Below are 15,117 nucleotides of genomic sequence, written 5' to 3'. Positions count from 1 at the left end.
ACACCTTTTATAGGTTCAGTGGAGAATGCTTTTACTGCACAAGCATCTCAATAACGAATAGATGAGGTCGTGGCAGGATCTGTATGAACAAACATGGAGAACAAAATCCACCTTGCCCTAACTTAATGTGATGACAGTTGGCCCTTGGTATCCATAGAGAACTGGTTCCAGAATCTCCCTGGAAAACGCATTCTCCAGATGCTCAATTTCATTATAGAAAGTGGCTTAGTGTTTGCCTGTAATGTGTGCAAGTTCTCCTTTACACTTTAAATCATCTCTAGATTGCTTGTAATACATAGTACAATGCAAATGATATGGAAATATTTGTTATAGTGTATCGTTTAGGGAATAATGACAAGAAGAAAATGTCTGCACATATTCTGTACAGAAGTAACCACTTCAAGCTAACTACACAGTACATGTTAGCAACAATGTAACTTACATTTAAAAAAATATTTTTATTAACAATTGGATGAGTCCACAAGCACAGCACCTGTGGTACAAAGGACTGATTGCATTAGTAAGACTATTCATAAAAACAAAGATCTCACTCAAAAACTAAATTGGAAAAGATACCGTGAAAACAGAACAAGCCCGGCATGCCCCAGGCAAACCATTTTGTATGGTCATGCTAGGTATGGACCAAAGAAACAGGCCAGGGGGATGTACATGCGCAGTGGGTGCTAAGAATGAAACTAGAGCAAGACTCTGTCAATCAAAGAGGCCCAGCTGATTAACTCACTTGAGGAAGAGACAATACTGTGCCCAACTAGTCCAACATCTGTGGTGCAAAGACAGGGAAATAGATGCAGGATGTCCTCTGGCCCAGAAAATGGAACACTTGGAATCTGTATTTTTAGTGGAGTTATAAAATAGATTTCAATAATTCTTTACACAATGAGAGAAAAAAACTCTCAAACAATGACTCTGATAGGCAGCAGCTGTCCTGAGAACCATCCACAAAGCAGATGGTAACGAGTGAATAATAGATTGACCTTTGGGGTGGAAACAACATGAAGAATATCATTTGGAAAAATTTACTGAAGTATTTTATATTAAGAAAAATCTTTAATGACTATGGGACTACCTGGAAAGCTTACAGTTAGAGAAGGGGACTGGAAAAGAAGGAGATAGAGATAAAAAGATATCACTAGAAGAAATATAAAAGCAAAATTCCATTTTAGATGTTGCAATGCTCAGTATCCAAACAAACAGCTTAAGGATTTGATCTATGATCTATATAGAGATGAGGTAAAATATTTTCATGTTACATAGTGTTATAAAAAGCTCATATAGATATACTTTAACAAGACAAACATCATCTTCCACTTTTTAACAAAATAAATTGTATAAAAATATTTGCTGTGGTCCAGGTCTCTACAATGTCAACTCCATTCCTTACCCACACCCTGTGGACTTTCCAACTAGAAATGTTTTATTTACAAATTCAAAAATCATTCATTAAGAATAGCTTGAAAAATTCATGTGCTTGAGAGAGTGATGTTTACTTAAATATTGGGAATTGATCCGATGGTGAACAAGACATGAAAACTCTAGGCCAGATGTGGAAAAACACTGGGAGTAGCTGATTCATCATGGAGCCCCACTAGTGGCATTCACGAAACATTTTGCTTGTCTTGTCACAAACATATTTGCCTTTTAAATGGTTTTACAGATTTTTAGTGGAAAGGTTATGATAGTTTAACAATCATATTTCCCTTTTTCTATTTAAACACCTTGTACATAGTCATATACAAGCACCATTGCAATTATTTAAAGTTGCAACATTATCCAAAATGCCAGTAACTTCATGGTACAAAACTATGAAGCAGCATAATCCCCATTACAAAGAAATAATGACACTCCACATTAAAATATCACAAGAGCAGCGTCATAAAGACCAAGTTGCTCACCATTAAGATTAAATCTTCATTGTACTGTGGTAAGTGGCAATGAAGTGACAATTATCTGCACTTGCTTTCTTCAAATATTAGAATCCATTACATAGAAGATGGGATCTGCTAATTTCCCAGCCAACTATCTGTGAAGTACAATTCATTGAATAGTAACACACTATTTTTTTCTAGCATTTCTCTTTAACTGTCTTCATTATCTCAATGTGAAAGAAAGCATACTTCAAGACTGGGACAATAATATGGTTATATGCATTGTGTATCTTGCTAAAACAGTAATTTACTGGCATACAATTAATTTTATGTTTAGTTTATAGATACAATCTATAGGGATATATTTATATAGTCAACAGCTTTAAAAATGGGGATATATGTTTGATTAGTTTGCAGGACATGTCTACACTTTAACTACATAATCATAGAATATTCCATAGCATATTTACCAGTAAGTCATACTATATTCTAATAAGCTCTCTTGAGAAGCATTCAGTATTATTTTGGATGTCTTTGATATGAACATAAACTTGTTTAAATAATTATCAGCATCAAAAAATCAACAAAAATGTTCTTTAGGGTTAAAAAATATTACTATTTAGTATATGTTATAAATGAGAACTAGCCATTCTATGAGAGTAAGGACAAGGCTTAATTTCAGTTATTACTTTTAATTTTATTGCATTAGTGTGAATTTGATTTTGCTTTGACTTGTACAGAATCCTTAAATAATAGTGACAAGTAAAATTAAAGTTTCTTTCACAAGTTAAGTCCGGGTATGGTACAGTAGTTCCACAAATCTCAAGGACTGTGGTTCTTTTTTTTTTTTTTAAATATTTTATTTATTTATTTTTAGAGAGAGAGGAAGGGAAGGAGAAAGACAAGGCGAGAAACATCAATGTGTGGTTGCTTAACACACGCCCCCTACTGGGGACCTGGCTCACAACCCAGACATGTGCCATGACTGGGAATTGAACCAGTGACCCTTTGGTTCACAGGCTGGCATTCAATCCACTAAGCTACACCAGCCAGGGAGGGCTCTGGTTCTTAGTTCATATGTTGTGTGTCATCCACAGAACACAGCGTCCAGCTCCTGGTTCAAGGCATTTGCTCTAACAGGAGCTGTTGTTTCAGTATTTCAGCTAACAACAGAGGAGGAAAAGTTTGTGCTCTCTCTTTTTCAGTTGCTTTATAGACTATCTATATAATTCCACTGACATCTTCCAGTTCAGAAGTGAATCAATGGCCATACTTAGCTGTAAGGAAGGGTCGGAAATTTAACCTTTATATCAGTACTTAAATGTCCAGCAGAAGCCAGTAGTTAATTACTATGTTGGGAATATTGAAAATCATAGTTATTTCTCATACAATTATTATGAGTGCATTCCTAGTGCTTAAAATAATTAATAGCAATAAATATAAATGTGCTAAATAAATAAATTGAATAAGCCAGATTTATTTCAACTAATGTATCTAATATTCTCTGTAATCTTCTTGTTCTATAACTTAGATCTAATAAAAACACATAGTTGTCATGTAAATATGATGTGAAAAAAACTTAGTTCAGTTTTCTTCACTTTGTCTCTTATTGAATTTCATCATAAAATTAAATTGCTAATACTTTCAGTCTATGTTAATCTTTACTTATAAAATTGTCAAATTAGTACCATGTAGTTCTTAAGGAAATGGGACCTAGAAGCAGACTGCCTTATATCTAACACAGCTAACAATGTAGGCTCAGGCTGGTTATTCAAACTCTCTTTGATCGAGTGTTCCTATCTTTCAAAAATAGGAATAAACATCAAGTTAATAAAATTAAATTATACTTAGAATAGTACTTTGACAGATGGACACAGTGACCCCATGATCCAGCCTTCTCGTTTTCTGGCTCTGGTGTGATCTCCTCCTCTTGAGTGAGTACAAAATCTGTGATTCACTTCTAGCCAGTAAAACACAGCAAAGTTAACAGAGTGTATATGCTTATGTGTGTAAGTGGAACACCCTCCTGCACAAAGACTTTCCCTTGTCATTTGGGGAATTGAAAGAGAATGTTGGGAAGGCATCTATGGCAAGCGACTGAGGACGGCCTTTTGCTGACAGCTAGCAAGAAACTGAAGATGCCCGGACAAAGCAAACTGGGAAGCAGATCCTTCCCTAGTTGAGCTGCAGATGAGACCATAGCCTTGGCCAACACCTGATCACCTGGATGAAGCCTTGTGACATGACACGCTGAATTGGAACACCCAGAGAAGTCTCAGGAACACCAATTAAGAATGGTGTTCTATAAGCCTAGTAAAATTTGGTCACCTTGTTATATGTTTTTGGTAGAATATGTCAGATGACGACTAAGAATTGGCCATTGCAATAATGAAGCGGAGATCATCAATATCTTTGTTGAAGTCAGGTTTGGTGGAACAGTGTGGTTAAAAGTGTCATTGAAATAGATTTAGAGAGCAGCAATGGAGATGATTGAAATCAGATAGTACAGATATCTCTTTAAATTAATTCTCAAACAAAAGGAGCAGAGAAGTAGCAGAGCAGTAGCTGGGAAAGAAAGACTGGTCATGAGAGATTTTGTTGTTGTTGTTGGCTTTAAAGTGAGAGAGACAAAACAATGTTTGTATGCTAGTGTTGTCCTTGAACAGGTGAGAATAGATGAGCCCTAATGCATCAGTGAAGAGCTGACTTTGGATGGAACTGACACTCACGGACCACAAGAGTCAGATTATCTGGGTAGATTCTGCTGGGTGAATGGAAGGGCAGGCAGTAGCTTGGTAACTTCTGATGACTTACAAGTAAAATAAGAAATACCACTGAGAATGAGGAGAGGATAGCAGAAATTGAAGGAGAGAGGAGAATGTATAAAATAATCATTCAGAGAGTAAGCTGAATAAGAAGTAGTGTTTTGATTGCCAACCAATGTTAAGGGCACATTTGGGGTTAGCCATTGTGAACTTAAAATGCAATAGTCAGTAAATCCATGTTTTCCTTCTATCTGTACTCAGAACTGCAAATGTGGTGTGAGGCAAAGGGGGCTTATATTTACTCCTTTTGCTTGTTTTTTTTCTGGACAAGCATGATTAAAGGAAATGGAAGCTATAAAATTGATAGTTTCTACAACTATAATTTACTATGATGAAATGAAGCTAAAGAAGCAGCAAAATGAATCCATGACAAAGATAAAAGGGAGCAAAAAGGTGGTGGCCTCTGTGGGACACAGGTCCAAAAGCTTGTTAGAGTTGAAGCATTCGTGAGAAGGAGCTGGAAATACAAGAGGCTTTGATCCCCGAGAGGAATGTGTGAAACGGATATAATGTTGCAGTTATTGCTACTGCATGTTCTTGAGTAGGGTCCCACAGGTGAACACTTTTCCTACAGTGGGGGGAAGGGAGGTGGAGATTATTGAGAAAGCAGTTGCCCGAGATCCAAATCCAGAGAGTTGAAAAGGACATCTAAGTAGTTTTTGACATCATTAAGGGTTATGTCAAAGTATTTTGGAGAGAGTGAGCCAGGAACTGAAACCTTCAAAAAATGAGGAGAGACCTAGAGTTTTATAAATGTTAGTACCAATGAAAACCTGTTCATGCTATAAGGTGTGAATGATGACTTTTTAAACTGTGGTCCACGTGTCTACAACATTGGCATCATTGGGGCATTATTCCAAATAGAATATTCCAGGGCCATCCCAGACTACTGATAAAAAATTCTTAGTAAACTCAGCAATCTCTAATTTAACAAATCTTCTGGATGATTCAGATGCATACTAAAATATGAGAACCACTAGTGTAGTGTAATGGCATGAGATCTAAACCTTGGGATTTTATGGAGAGTTGAGAAACATTGGCCTGGAAATAGCAAGGAAGAGCAAAGGTGACAAATTTTAGCTTAGTGAATAAAGAGGTGGGACTTACCTAATTTGTAATAAGTTATATTATCCGCCTTTATTGTTTACTTCCTATATACTGATAAGTATGCCAATGGCTTTACATGATGATTTAATTTAATCAAAACAACTACTCAATATGGTAAACACTACTTCATCCAATTTTACAGAGTAGGAAACTAACATGACATTGTGTTAAATGGCTGGCTTCAGGTCATGTACTTAATACATTTCCATTCTTCCTCACTTTGCTATAGTTTATAATAAGATCAAATATTTATTTCTCAAATTCTCTGCTTCAAGGTGTGGTGTTGAACATAAATTTTGTTGCCATTCATTTGGCATTGCTCTGAGCAATATTGTAATTTACAAGAAATACTCATATCATTCATTCAGATGACCAAAATATATCTCCCATATATATTTGGTCTTCTTCCACATTTCCTGGCTCACAAAATCCCAAACGCTAAGGGTTTCCTGAACTATAAGAACAATGGGAGCATCTTTTGTCATATTATGTTTCCTCATGCCAGTTCCTGACATTGCTTCAAAGACATAAAAGTAAAATGGGTATTTGTCATTCATAACAAGTCCCTTTCCACCACAAATGTGTTTATGTTAATAAGGTGACTTTGGAACCCTCCTAAGAATGAAGGCTGATTGCCGAGAGGCCTAACTGTGTGGTTAGAAAGCTCGAACTTTCAGTCTACCCCCAGACTCCGAGGAGGGGAGAAAGCCTAGAAGTTGAATCAATCACCAAAGGCTAATGACTTAATCAGTCATGCCCATAATGAAGCCTCCACAAAATCCCAAATGGGCAGATCTGAAGAGCTTCTAGGCTGGTGTGCATGTGAAGATTTGGCAACAGTGGTGCACTCGGAGGAGGCATAGAAGCTCTGTGCCCTTTTGCCACACCTTGCCCTGTGTATCTCTTTCATCTGACTATTCCTGAGTTTATATCCTTTTATAATAAACTGGTGACCTAGCATGTAAAATGCTTCCCTGAGTTCTGTGAGTCACTCTAGCAAACTAATTGAACCTAAGGAGGAAGTCAGAGGAACCTCTGAATTTATGTCATTTGGTTAGAAGCCCAAGTAACAACTTGATCAGAGTCTGCTGTGGGGAAGGGGTTGTCTTAGTGTTGAACCCTTAATCTGTGGAATTCAATGCTATCTGGGTAAATAGTGTCAGATTTGAGTTGACTTGTAAGACACCCAGCTGGCATCTGGAGAGTAGCCTATTAGTGGAGAAATTGCCCTCACCATTGGAATGAGTTGGAATGAGAATTTTCCTACTGTGACTAGCTTGCGTGTTTCAAAAAAAAAAGTCCAGTTGTCAGTGCTAAAGCTGCCCTAACTCATCTTGTATAATATTTCTCAAGCTTCACTAGAATAGTAGGATTGCAAGGGATCTGCTGGCTTACTTGGTCAAAATTTTCTCTCTTATTGAAGGCTCATAGTTTTTACTTGACAAAATTTCAGTGGCAGAGTTTGGGAGAAATATCTAATCACCCTTAAAATAATTTTTTTATTATGCACCCAACTTCCTCAATTGATGAATATTGAGATGAGCACATTTGTACTTTGTTTGTTATCTCATTGCTCAGGCTTGGTGTTAATTGGTGGCTAAAAACATAATTTTTCAGAAATGCACCACCCTTGAACTTCTTCCCACACACAGGTGCCAGAGTGATCTACCTAAAATGTATAACTGATCATGTTACTTCTTTGACTAAAATTCCTTAAAATGTTCTATTACTTACAGCGGTGATTTTTAAACTTCTTTTTCAACACTGAAAATTGGCAGAGAATGATAATCTCTAAAACTGGCTTTTTTCTTTCCTTCCTTATTTTCTTCTGGTCTTCCTCCCTTTTCTCTCTCTTCTTTCCCTCTTTCCTTTATCTATCATCTATCGATCTATTGATCTATCTAACCTATCACCTATCTATCTATCATCTATCATCTGTCATCTCAGAGAGACTACATTTCCCAGTCTCTCTTGCAGTCAGGGGTGGCCTGGGTTTTAATCATGAAATATAAACTAAAACAAGCTTGTTAGGGAAACAAGTATACCTTTTTCGCCCCCTCTCATTTTTGCTAGCTTGAAATCATCACCAGGATGACCCCAGGACCAGAGGGGAAGACTGTGGTTCTTGCTGACTCAGGGGAGATCACGGCCTTGCCTCTGGCTTCCCTGGGGCAGACTAGGAGTATCATTTTTGAACTTTATGGGGGTGAAAAACAAGCTTTTATTATATGACTACATGGGTTTTCTAGTATTTACCCTTAGAGCCACCTGTTTACACTAACTTATCTTGTCTGTTAGTTTATGACTCCATAATGCCCTATGAACATTTCACACTGGTATTCAGATTATCTGTTTATGAATCTGTACCAGCCATAATGCTGTGAGATCTTTATAAAAGACACATTACTTGAGATTCACCTGGAAGTATCCACTAATCAATAAAGTATAATTGTGAAATAACATTTAAGATTGAGTCTATGTGGCTTAAGTATTTTTGTGTGTATACCAAATGGATCAGAAAAAAATAATTAGAGTGCACAGTTTCAACAATCTTTATGCTTTTGAAATACTTATACATCAATGAAGAAAATAGCTTGTTTTACTTTTAAATTTGTGTAAAGTATATGAAAATATTACTAAAATGTAACTGCCTACTTGGAAAGCACCATTGCTTTTAAAAATCTATTGAAAATTGCATGTTTTGTTTTATAATTGTAAAAGAAGCTTTGAATGATGTAGAAGGTTATACTTATATCTTCAAGGTGCGATTATGTTTTGCACTTCTCTTGTTTTCTGTAGGTGGGTAACAATAGATCTACAGGAGATTAATTAACCAAGGTAGCAATTAGTATCCTGCAAGCTGTCATTTGTTAAATGGGTGAGCAACCACATGGACAAACACTTTACACCCAAAACCTAATTTACTTAACAGAAATCAATACCTATGTCTTTTTCAGCTCTAAGTGGTTTATGGAATATAACCTCAACAAATTGTAGAGATAAAATCACCACTGCACATCATAGCTGTGTCTAATAAAAGCAATACAGAGCTAGTGAAACCAAGATTTTTTTGGGTGATATTCTTAAATAAAATTTAAGTATGATAAATTTGAGAGTTACTAGGATGAACTACAAATTACGCTTCTTGAAATTTCTTGCCACTCTGGTTTTCATTATTTGGGTATTATCAAATGTCATATTTTTAACAGTAAGAACCGTCTTTTAGGTAAGAGATGAACTGGGGCAATTCCTGCTGTTAAAATGTCTAGGACCACAGCCCAGTTCCCTTGATTCCCATTCCACTGCTCACAACCAGTAGATGGGAACGTGAGCATTACACTGCTCACAGCCAGCTGCTCAGTAGATGGAGTGCCACTCGTAGGGAAGAGCTTGCTAATGTGTAGACTTGTTTCCAGTCGTCGTAACTATTGGAGAGCATCACTCTCCTTTATTGTGCAGTGGATAAGACTAGAAGACTTCAAGGACAGTCCTGTCACACATTCTACTCACAGCAATCACTGGAGAGTTAAGTAAGTGAAATGCCTGTTTATAATTATCAGACTCAGAACCTATTTGAAACAGTTCAACACAAAGTTGTGTTTGGAAGTACGGATATATACAGAATTTTCCACACAAATAAATTTCCTTTAAATTAAGAGGAGGATCAAAATTTTATTAAGAGTGATTTACCTTCTTGGGAATTGTTACTCCCAATACTAATGCTGCTTATAGTATTTGAGTCACTTACACCACCTGTATCAGTCTACAGAGCTGTCACATTTTGTGTAAGTGTATATATAATACAAGATGGCATTTTTGTCACGTTTTGTGACTTATTTCTGTTCCTTTACAGACCAAAATGAGGAGGTAGAAAGTGTTACAGACAAAGGACATGGCCAAATCATGGGACTGATGCTGTGAAGGTACCTAGCAAATTGGTTGACCGAAAACTGTCTCGAATCTGAAGCAGAGAGCAGGAAAGAGAGACTTCTCACATAATGTTAATGAAGAGGACAGTTCAATGGTGGATGTCATCCCAACCACCAGTAAAAACCTTATGTGCGAGAGAACAAAAGGGGATTAGAGTTGCTTTGTTTCAGTTTCCAATTTGTTTAGCACACATCAGGATATTATTGAAAATAGTTTAACTCCTTCACTATGGAGGTAAAACAGTGTTTTAGAACTTATAAGAAATATATTGGAGCTAAATAGAACCTCAAAAATTTGTAATAAAAATTTGATGATGACATCATTTACAGATGATAAAACCAAGTTTATGAGGCAGATTCTTTCCGCTTAGAGAAGGAAAACAATCTTTAAATTATGAAACATTCTCAGTGTTCAATTTTCAGAAAAACACGATTCACTGATAATTCACTTTTATTTTATTTTCATTCACATCTATATTTAATATTTTGCCTATTTGTTAACATTATGGATGTGTACTATTCCCATGTCAAAGTAACCTGATAGATAAAATACACTTTGGAAACAATCCCCAATGTCTTAGAGTTCAGTGAATAATCAGAATAATCAGAAATAAAAATTCATGGATGCTTAATTTAGAACCTTTACAGTTATGGAAGTTGAAACTATTTTTCATTCCCCCATACTACTGAAAATCCAAAATGATGCCTTTATGAAATAATAACATATTCTCCCCCACATTCACTCAGTCTTTGTGGCTTTTGACTTAGTCTTCCCAGTCCATAAATCTCTTTGGGGGATGCGTACATTGTCATACCTGCATTAAAAACTTTAGAAAGCAATGAATATGCCCGATGATATATCCCCAGAGTCTAACAGAATGTGTTTCGCTGGGTCAATATGTATTTGTTGACGGAAGTAATGATTTAGCCACCAAAATTAATTTTGGATGCATGAGTGAATAAGATACCAACACAGCTATTTTTCTTAACTTTTCACATGCATTTTTACTTGTTCTATTTACTGTGAATGTCAAAATTCCACTTTATTTTTTTGTTGTTTTTTTAATTAATTTATTTTTATTCAGTTACAATTGTCTGCATTTTCTCCCCTTCCCTCCACCCCACCCCAGCCAGTCCCACATCCCTCCCCCACCTCTACCCTCCCCCTTGATTTTGTCCTTGTGTCCTTTATATTAGCTCCTATAGACCCCTCTCCCCACTATCCCCTCCCCACTCCCCTGTGGTTATTGTTGCAATGCCAGAGACATTGAAATTAAGAACATTGTAACAATCAAAATTCCACTTTAAACATATGGGATACATCCCTACTCCTTGCACTACTCTGGGACATAGATTATAATACACAATAATATATTTACTAATATTTTGACAATAGAGAATATAATACATTAAAATAATATGATTTTGGGAAATAAAAGATCATATTTCTGAATATATTCACCCAAACAAATTAGAATAAATTGAGTTTACAATCCTCATCACTTTCTTTACAAACAATTGTTTAATAATTCTCAAAGTAAAAAGATAAAACAAATTCTCTAAACATATTCAATGATTAGATTTGTATCTAAATATTGATTAGTTTGAAAGCTCAAGAGCAAAGTATTTTTAATATATTTTTATTCTATGTATTTTATTATTTTATCCCAGAACTTTAAGTAGTTCATTCTGGAAGAGTTCTGTTTATTAGCTTTTGGATCTCTTCTGGAGAGCAATTCTGGATCTGGGACTGTCTTTTGGACGCTTTTATTCAAGACTGGATATTTGGCTGTGTGCAGCAATTCTGACTTACAGGATGAGTTTATTTATTCCTTTAAGTTTGTGGAGACATCTTATCGTCTCCTAGCATTTATGTCATGAAGATCAATGTTGGGAGAAACTGATTCTTTTCCTCTTTCTATACCTGAATTTTTTGATTCAATACTTGTAAGACTCTTTATTTTTAATGTATGAAAATTATAATAGCATATTTTTCTTCCTTAAAAACCAATCTTAAATTTATTACTTTGTAGGAAGAGCACTTTCCGTTATAAGTAGAGTCTCTCATGTTATTTCTGGAATATAAATCTCCATAGAATAGGTCTCCAAGATTCTTTTTTAAAAAAATGATTTATTTTAAACTATAATGTAAAAAGATAATTATATTAGTTGCATGTGTACAACATGGAGTTTCAACACTTATACGCGTTACAAAGTGATCACCACAATAAGTGTTCTAACCATCTGTCACTCTACAGCATTATGATGGTTTTGACTCTATTCCCTACACTGTGCAGTACATCCCATGACTTACTTCATAACTGAAAGTTTGCATTTTTTAATCCCCTTCCCCTCTTCTGCCCCTGCCATAGGTTTATTTTCTTGTCTGACATATTTACATTACTTTTTTAATCTATTTTTTTTACATTTGTCAGTTTTCCCCCTTACTTTCCTAGGATCTCTTTTTCAGTTGTTTTTAATGGAATGAATTATTAGCATAAAATCATATCTATTCTCACTGTTTCCAAAGCAAATTTAATTCATTGTGCATCATATTTACTCATTTCAGTGTGTTGGATGTGCCTTATATGTTGAAATCAGCTTACCACACTAGAAATGTCCCCGATTGCATTTGTACAGGCTTTTTAATATTGCTTATGGCTTGAAAATATTATATTAACATTTTAATGACTTGATGCATATAACTTACATATTGAAATACGTTTACTAAACATTTTGTCTAAAATATCCATATAGTGACTTTTTTTAAAGAAAATAATAATCAGAACTGTGCTCAATACCCTCAATGACTTCATGTCTTGCTCTTATTTAAATCCGTATTCTTTACCTAAAAGGCCTTAATGATTTTGCTCTCTCCTCATTCCACAACAGGTTTAAATGCATCTTCTAAAACCCCATCCCTTTCTCACTGTGACATTGACTTTGTGCTAATCCCATACCAGCTTAGGGGCTTTACACTTAGTATTTCTTTATCATGGGACACTTTACTGCCTGGTATCTGTGCATTATTTTCTACATTCTCCAGTGTTCTGCTTAAATTTCGCTTCTAGCGATTTTTTGGCTACCTTATTTAAACCAGAATTCCTTCTTCCTGATCCATCAAAACCTGTCATTCTCTAGCACTCTATTTTTTATTATTTTTATTTGGAACACCTTCCACAACCTGGCATACTTCACACCCAAAAATATAAACCAGCTGTAAGAGCACTGAAATAAATTGCATGGTGTTTTGTATTACTGATGATTAACTACTTTATCCTTATTCAGAATAATTTGCTAACACAATTTAATGCCAGCTAATTTAATAATAGTATTCTTTTAAAAGTTACTGAAAAATGTATCTCTAGCTAAAACCGTTCTTTTGCTCTGAGATAAGTAAGTTATGACTTCCTTGTACCCCATCAAACTGTCAACAGGTGATTGTGGTTACGAGCAAATAACAGAAGCTTGTTTAAAGTTAAACACTGTGTATTTTATAAACCAAGGGAGCCTCAATAAATTCCCTAATCCTCTGTACCACAATATAGCAAAGAGGTACTTTCTAAGCCAAAGCTTTTACTATGTAAGTGGTAAAATAAATCAAGTTATTTCCTAACACAGCACAATTTATTGAGTCTTTGTTGAGGAAAATGTCACTTCAGTTAGAAACCTCCTTTGTAAACCTGGCCCCTTCATGGCAACTTCCACCAGCACGGAGTGCAGGGTCTTGCAGATGTTCACTAAGTGGATTTACAAACAGCGTTCCTGCAAAGGACAATTTCACTTCCTGAAAATGACAACACCGAACAAAGCAGCAGCTATTCTGCAATGCTTGTCGTGTGAAAAAATGGGATTTAGACAATGAACTATTCAAAGTTGGAAGAGTGTTTTTGGTGACATTTTAATCAAAAGAAACACAACAACACATCAGAATAAAGAAAATAGACAATGGTGAATTAAATCCTCTGTCTTGACTGTAGGAGAAACGCTGGGGAATCATTAATCTTTTGAAGAGAAATTACGCTGTCAAACGCATTTGTAACACTACTTGGTGTGGCATTGCTGCACTGTTAGTGAGCCACGTGCTGGAGTCTGTTCTCCTCGGCTGCTTTAACCGCTGCTTCTCGTTTTCTTAGTGTGACTGGAACTAGTATCTTGATGGAGGTGTTATCGTGTAAAAGGGGTATTTTGATACTGACATGACAAACTGACCCAATAAGTGACAGTACAACTACGCCCAAAGAGCCTTAGCTAAGGCCACAAATACAGTCTTGCTTCTGCTGACTAACAGTGACATTAACTGGCCAGGTGGAAGGAATATAGATGCATATTCCTAAAGTACATCTTAGTTGATAAAAGAGAAAAAGGGTCAGTCACTTCTTAAATACCATAATATAAATTCAAAATGCATCTATAAAATTGACAGGGTCAATACATTCGTCCCATGCAAGTTGATTATTTCGAAATGCAAAAATACAACATGATACATGCATAAATACAGACCCATTACAAATACAAATACAATTAGAAAATGTTATTTGTGCAGCACACTTCAGAAATCTCTCTTGCTATTCATAAAATTGTATGGAGTTTCGATGTAGTAGTTATTTTATTTACATCTACTCATTTTTTCTTCAAATGCCATTTGCCAAGGTGATAATAAAGTTGTTACTAGTTACACTACATTACATGAAAGAAGGAACTCGATGTCGTCATCTGGAGATAGGAAATTATTCTAGATGATCCATGTGGGCTCGGTGTAATGACAAGTGTCCTTCTAAAGGAAACAGAAAGGTAGGAGGGGCGGAATCAGAGGGAGACTTGAAGATGCTAAGCTGCTGCATTTGAAGATGGAGGAAGCAGTGTGAGCCAAGGCAGGTAGGGAGCTTCTAGATGATGGAAAAGACCAGGAACCCAGTCTCCCCTGGAGACATCAGAAGGACACGACCAGGGCCCAGCACCTGGATGTTAGCCCAGGGAGACACAGAACTGTAAGATAATACCTTTCCATTGTTTTAAACCTCCAAGTGTGTGCTGTTTTATTTTTTAAAGCAGTAACAAGAAATTGATACAATAAGCAAATTAATATCCATTTTCAGAGGAGACTGAAACCACAGGATTGCTTCTCAGAAAAGACTGTACTTTATTAGTTTCATTTTAACCAACTCAACCCAATTTAATTTCCATTCTTTTTTTCCTAGTTTTCCTTGAGAAATAACCAGAAGATTCCCTAAGTGAATTATTTCTCCTCCTCTAACGCAATAAATCTGTGATGATCAGCAAAGAGGTCTCTACCTCTGTCACCTTAAATTTACTCTTAAATCCCATTTCATCTATTCCTGAATCACTATTGTTCTTACCTGTTTGTTT

General features: G+C 35.8%; 1 long non-coding RNA gene across 1 annotated transcript in view; it reads left to right on the top strand.

The window, feature by feature from the left end:
- The window catches only part of LOC123479669 (uncharacterized), a 119,033-nt gene that overhangs the window by 91,688 nt on the left and 12,228 nt on the right, over positions 1-15,117 (top strand). The window lies entirely within an intron of this gene.

The sequence above is a fragment of the Desmodus rotundus genome, chromosome 2 (assembly GCF_022682495.2).
Source record: "Desmodus rotundus isolate HL8 chromosome 2, HLdesRot8A.1, whole genome shotgun sequence".
NCBI lineage: Eukaryota > Metazoa > Chordata > Mammalia > Chiroptera > Phyllostomidae > Desmodus > Desmodus rotundus.
Note: the sequence above shows the minus strand (reverse complement) of the source record. Positions and strands in the feature narration are given on the sequence as shown.